The sequence below is a fragment of the Gavialis gangeticus genome, unplaced genomic scaffold (genome assembly GCF_001723915.1).
Source record: "Gavialis gangeticus isolate Ggan-Ray unplaced genomic scaffold, GavGan_comp1, whole genome shotgun sequence".
In the NCBI taxonomy this organism is placed as follows: Eukaryota; Metazoa; Chordata; order Crocodylia; family Gavialidae; genus Gavialis; species Gavialis gangeticus.
This window is the reverse complement of record NW_017729024.1, coordinates 172,460,723-172,468,141: the sequence shown is the minus strand read 5'-3', so window position 1 is coordinate 172,468,141 and position 7,419 is coordinate 172,460,723.

Below are 7,419 nucleotides of genomic sequence, written 5' to 3'. Positions count from 1 at the left end.
GCTGGCAGGGGTCCCTCATGGTCCCCTCCCCCTTCCCTAGCCCCTCCTCCCCCGCCCCTAGTACTTACCAGCTCAGAGTCGGCTGCAGGTCCCTGTTGCAGCCCCTGGGGGCTGATTCATCAAAGCTCTCCAAATCTTTTCTGAAGATTCGGAGAGCTTAAATTGATTCAGACCTTTTAATTCGTCCCCTGATTCAATTCAGATTCAGAGATCTGGCCACTGAATTGGGCCGAATCTCCTCTGAATCGAATCACCACCCAAAGCTTCTCACAGCCCTACTACGCAGCTCTGCAGGCACTACGTCACCTCCTCATTCCCACCTAGGCATCCACGAGAATGATCTGGATCTAACCACTCGTATTGTGTGGCCTTTCTGCAGTAAGGAGATAGTGGTACCTCCCACTGGGGTTGTGAAGGTCTTAGGTATATATTCTGATAAAGGAAAACATATGAAAGATGGGGGGAAAAAGCACAATTATTTTTCAAATTGTTTTCCTTGAAAATCCCTTTCAAGGCCGTTTATGCCACCTCATTTGCAGCTATCCTCTTACACACAAAAGCAATTTTTAACCAAAACAAATGCGTCACACTCTCTAACTCAGATCAACACAAAAATAAATACATGAAATATAGACCCCCCCCAGGGCCCTTTTGTTTCACAAGGATTCAATCCCCTAACTCAGCAATGGGCGGGTGCTGCCAGGAAGGTTAATGGCTGTCTTCTCTCTCTTTCTCAACATCTATGCTCCTTGTGGCAAAGTTGTCCATTTCCTTTTCCCTTCTGACTACCAGCAGTGCTTTTTCAGTTCTGTTCTTCTCTGAGCAATGGCCCATAAAACAAAGATAACAAGTCCCAACTCCCAGGAAGCTTTTCCTTGTCAATGAGAGATTAAAAATAATGGTTGGGGCTATGCAGTGATATTTGTAGCCAAGTTTTTAAAGTCCCATTCAGACCATCCTGGGCTCTTTCTCTGCACCTAATTCTTCATAACACCTTGAATTTCCTCTCCTTAGGCTTTATTTCATGGGAGAAGGGAAGGGACTAGAACGTGGTTTTGCTCCTTAGAAAATGAGGGAGCTCAATGTTGGATATCTCGTTCAAGTATTATACCACCAAGGCAGACAAACTATTTCATAAGTCCTTAAAAGTTATGAGATTATGTGATATATTCACAATGCAATTCTGTTGCTCCTGGGGTTTCTTTACATAAGACATTGTGCAGGTTCATCAGAAAGGAAAATGAAAGTCCCAACTACAGGTCAGTTCACAGCCCTTTCCTCAGGGTGTGCTTTAAATCCAAAGACAAACTTCACAACCAGAACAAATCAAGTCAACCTACTGGGCAAATAAGCACCCAAATCCTTTACAATGTGGGCCAGATGGAGGAGAGATGACATGCGGCCCCATCTATAATAGATTCCTTTGTATCAGCTTTCCTGTTCCTTCTAATACCATAACAGGTCAGGCACGTGATAGGTAGGAAGCCTATAATCCTTCCATATGAAAGCTCCTTTATACATTCATACACTGTACAAGTTGAACTGCAGACCAAATTTCAAGTTTTGAATCAGTTTGCACTGAAGTCAAGGAAAGACTGTCATCGAGAGCATCACATAGGGCTCTCATGAGAGGGTCTTTAAAGCCTTCCACTCCTGAGTGACCTTGAGACTGACTCATAGTTTCACATGGCGTCAGTACAAAACAAAGGCCATTTGGAGAGAGATTGTAAGCCCCACGTGGCACTCTTCACCATGCTTCCTACTTAGTCATGAAAGATGAGAGACTTCTGTCATAACCAACCAGTCCACAGAGTTCATCTGAGTATAAAAAAGCCTCCTTGTTGGTCATGACTTTGTTTCTATATACACATAGCACAGACCTGTACTATATGAGGAGTAGGGTCAAAGCGGTAGAACCGAGCTCTTCTCTGAACTGCTTCTGAGACAAGGACACACGATATATCTTGCAGGTGTATTAAATTAACCAGGCTGATCTGGACAATGCTATCAAGTACTGTAAAGAATACTGAAGTACTATCAAGTTTTGTAAGGATTGTAATCACTGCATTTATATTCTGCTCTCTTGACTTACAATGCACAGACCTTGCAGATATCAGACTAAGGGTTAAGGGTGACTCCTGATTTCACTCAACTGCAAAATCTTTGAATATAAAGGCACGTTTTCCTTGCATCCTGTTTAGTAGTAACCAGAAGCTGTCTTAAAAACCAAAAGCATGGTCTGAATGCCTCTACATTTCTGGATTTCAGGATATTGTTTCTTTTTTGGGTCAAACCCAAACCTGGAGACTGTGTTGGTGGTCTGGAAGGGATGCTGTCAGATGACATAAATCCCAGGATAACTGGATTTATTTATTGATAGCAGTTGGCTGCAGCAAAGAACATGCAAACCTCTGTATTGGACTCTGAATTTTCAACAGATCAAAACTACTGCCATGCATTAATGTGGGTTACATGAGTATCCTTGAACTCAGAGAAAGTTCATATCCAAAACTGACTTAAAGAAGCTCCTTTTACACTGATGGGATATATAGGCTGTGTCTACATGTGCACAAGTACTAAATGACTACTCGGTAACCAGACTTGCATAGTGTCATCGCTGAACAACTTTTAAGTGATGCTGACTGCACAGTCTTATTGCATCACATTTTGTGCCATGCAACACTACTGCACAGTAGTAATGAGCTACAGCGCAGTCAGCATTTCATGTTGACACAGACACTGATATACAAAAGAGAAAATGAGAAAAGCAGAACTTTGACAGTCACTGAGCTGGCAATCCAGGGCTATCGTAACTAAGAACACAGCCCTGGGGTTGGATTAGCTACATGGTTTAAATAAAATACCATTGCTCTTATTGAGACACACTTTTGACTGTCATGAATCAGGCAAAAATATGATCACAGAATCATAGTAATAGAAAATGAATGTTGGACTTCAGGAGGTCACATCTAGTCCAACCCCCCTGCTCAAAGTACGACCATCCCCAGCTAGATCATCTCAGCCACTGCTTTGTGTAGTTGGGTCTTAAAAACCTCCAGGCATGGAGTGTGCACCACCTTTCTGGGTAACCTGTTCCAGTGTTTTACTACCCTCTTAGTGAGAAAGTGTTTCCTAATATCAGATCTAAATTTCTCTTACTGCAGCTTGGGACCATTGCTCCTTGTTCTGTCATCTGCAACTACCGAGCACAGTTTTGCTTCATCCTCTTTGGAACCACCCTGCAGTGATGCTCAGGTGCGGAGACTTGTACACACTTATCTATGACTGGGTCTCCTTGCCATGACTAGACAAGACACAAATTTCACAGCCAAGCTACTTCTGTTTTATCCAGGGACAAAATCTACAAAAAAGGCTTGTATTTAAATATAATTACAGCCCCAGTGAAGTCAATGGCAAGTTTGCTACACCCATTGAGTGTCTATACACATGCAGTGAGCCTTCTCCATTGGGCTGTAATTACAGTATGTCAGAGCAGATTTGATTAATTGAGGGTGCTGGAGCCTGGTAACTATCGCGCTCCAGCAGACTCTAGCGTCACGTGTAACAACATCCCCACACTGAAATATGCTGGTGGGGGTGCTTTAACTAAAGCTCATTTCACAAGCTTTGGTTACAGTGCCCCACCACCATTTTTCAGTGCGGGAACACTGATACACATTATGCTCCAGGCACGTTAATTAGAGTGGCACTCAAATCCACTCTAATTAAAGTGTCCCATCTCCCCTTCACCCCTGCCCCCACCCCTAGACCACATGTATAAATGCCCAATCCCTAACCATGTCATCCATCGTTAATATTTTCTTCTTACTATTCCATAGAAATTAGGATGGGTTAGGGGATGGGGAGGAAGGAAGAAAGGTTTTGCTATTTGGTTCTGTTCTAATGTCCAAAGCAAAAAGAAACGAGGGAATAATAATCACTAGCAGTGGCCAGACATTCACTTGGGATGTAGGAGTCACAGTTTCACATCCTGTCTGATTCAGGATGTGAAACTTTGCTTGAATGTGAACTTTTTTCACATGGTAAGCAAACACTCTAACCTCCTGAGTCTTCTGGGGTAAGTCATTTCCAATCTTTTTGGTTTTCATCAGAATTATTTTCCTGGACATATGAAATCTCCCTGATGAAAGTTTAATTGGGCATGCCTACACATTGCTGTATGGTGACGTTGCTATGGCACTGTGCTTTACTACTTCCTTTTGGAAGTACTAAAACGGCACAGTATGGGCTGTTACTGCTGTGTGGGTGGCATGCACTTAGATTTTGCAACTACATCATTGTAGCGGTGCACTATAGCCAGGGAGTGTGCTGCTATGGCGATGTAGTTGGCAATCACATGTAGACACATGTGATCACTGTGTCGCTGTAGCGTACCATACGGTGACATAGCGTGTCACTATGACACTGGAGGGCAACATGTAGATGCGCCCATTGACACCTATATATTCCTAGGGGAAAATGCATCATGGAAAAGTTTCTAATCTACAAATACATTGACTGATTTGAGTTACAGTCTAACCAGATTAAGTCTCAGTGCTGCATAGTATCTTAAATCTATCAGAGGATGTGATAAAATATTTAGCTTGGTTGTGAAAATTTCACTTCACCTAAGGGAGTCAAATACTGATTAAAAAAAAAAAAAGAAATATGGGTGCCAATACTTTTAAAACTACATACAAATGACTAATGACTTCTGGCAAAATGTGGCAAATATTCTTTCACTCAACTCTTTCTTAGAGGGAGGGAAATCTGGGTTTTGCCATACTGAACACATGAGGGCAAAGCAGTTAAAAAGCAGAAAATAGAGTACCAGTGTTCACAACTTCTAGTGTCCTTTTCTTCAGTTGCCACACTGTGTACATTGTGATTGTCCATTCCAAAATAAGTATATAAACATTTATCAATCTGTTTGCATTTTGAGATCTTTAATTAATAAATTGACATCTACCTACCTTAGATATGTATACAGAATCATACAAAAATGGGCTGGACTGGACCTCAGGAGGTCCTCTAATCCAACCTCCACTCAAGGCAGCATCAGCCCCATCTAAACCATTCCAACCAACTGTCCAACTCACCTGCTCTTAAAAACTTACAAGAATGGGGATTCCACAGGGTTTTAGGTAGCCTGTACTTAACCACCCGTCTAGTGAACAGGTTCCTCCTAATATCCTACCTAAATTTCCCTTGCTGCAATCTAAGATTGTTATACCTTGTTCTGCCCCCCTGTGCCCATAGAGAATAGTCTATCACTATCATCATCTACAGCCACCCTTCCCAGTATTTAAAGACCAATCTTAAATTCTACGCCTCAGTCTTCTCTTCTTCAGACTAAATAACCCCACTTCTTCCAAGATGCCTGTGGTGAAGGAAGGACTTGAACCAGGGTTTCCAAAACCAATGCAATAACGACTGGACTGTCCTCTCTTTTGAACTGGGCCCAAAAATATAGTTCTACTGAGGCGAGTAGAACTGAGATTTACATTAGCTGATGTATCTGGCCAGTTATTGTTAAAGTATTTTGAAAATGCAAGCATAAATTGCTGTTATTGTAACATCATTTGAAGCCAATATTTATTTTCTAAAAAAATAAAATAAAATAAAATGTCATCTTCCTATTGCCAAGACTCTGTTTCAAAATGAAAAGTATTGATTATTTTATCATTTCTGTGGCAGATAAGAAGAATCTTGGCAGACAGTAATTCAAAGTATTAGTTTTTTTGTGAAGCAATTTATTGCATGTCTGACAACGAGATACTTAGAGATCTGCAGGATTTGTTGGGGGTATTAATAAAACAAAAAACAAAAAAGGGGGAGCGGGGGGGTTGTAGCCTCTTGTTCCCTATTTTGGAACATCCAGGCAGCAAAAGTCATAAAGCACTGCCCTGGTAAAGAAATGTGTCAAGAAGGAATACCATATATTTATGGACCTATGGTGCTTGTGACCCACCTATCAGAGGAGAGAAATGGAGGGATGAGAAGTCGAGGAAGTGGAAACAATGTTTGGGAGTCGGAGCACAGAGAAACTAGACTTCTGGGTTATGTTATGCGATGACTGGCTGGGTGCACTTGGAGGAGACATCGAGCTTCTTTGGGTGTTTTTCTGTCTTTAGAGAACCAGCATACATTCAGGACCTTTTTCAGACCTCTTCTCTGCCAGCTAATGGTCACCTACTGAGTAGCAGGGGTTTGATTCTCAGCAGTGAACTCAAGCCTGGAAGTAGGGCAGTACTGTTTGTAGGCAATATCCCTACATACCTTTTCTAGGGAGTATCTTTTAACAACAGTCTTGGTATATGGTACCAAGGACAATGGATTCTCAATCCCTGAATGGAGGCCCAAGGTACTCCGTTAATGCAAAATAATTGACAGTAATAAAAACCAAACTTATTTACTTCCTTCTCTACCATGGGGGCTGGGTTGACTAATTTTTGTCAAGGACTTTAAGGCTACTGAGTGAATGGTGTTAGGTAAGTGCTAATTACTGGTGCATGTACACATGCATCAGTGCACTTTTCTCAATGTGCATTAAATTTAGTACCTCCATTATGAGGTACAAAATAAATGCATATTAGGTTGTGCTAATGCACAATAGGACAAGTACACACTTTTTACATGATGCTTAATGCACAGTGGCCTATTCCATTGTGCATTAGTGATTAGCATGGTTTTTTATTCACCGCTTTTAATGCTTAGTTGAATAAATTACTGTGCATTAAAGCACATGTGTAGATGTGCCCACAGTAGAGGTTATTAAATACATGCAGTCTTGATCTGATAGAGTGCTCAGAACTATTTTTCTTTAAAAATAAAGGGTTTCTTAGGGTGATAGCTTTTATTGGACCAACTATATAGCTAGGATAGTGTTAGACAGGTTTTCAAATGTAAGACATTTTTTGTCAACTACTTTTCTACCTGACAATGTCTTGCATTCAAAAACTTGTCCAACTCTCACCTAAATACATAGTTGGTTCAATAAAAGCTTTCACCCTAAAAAACCCTTGCCTCTCACATCGTTTATTGACTGACATGGCTGCAACACCACTTTTAAACTACCCCTTTGAGCAGGGGTGGTGCAAAATACGGCCCAGTGCCAGATCTGGCACACCAGGTAATTTCTTTAAGCCCATGGGCAGGTTCCTACAAATTCACTGCATCTGGCCCAGCCCCAGGCTACCCCTGCTGTGCTCGCATGGGACTGAGCTGCACTCACTCCCATGGGGGCAGCACATGCTACACTCTCACCTGTGAGATGGCTGTGTCTCGGCCTCACAACTACGGAAGTGGTAGTGGGTGGGAGAAGGGGAAGTGGTGGAGGTGGTGGTGGTGGGGGGAAGTGGCAGTGGTGGGAGGAGGGAGGAGAGGAGAGGGGGGTGATCAGAGGAAGGGAAAGCAGGG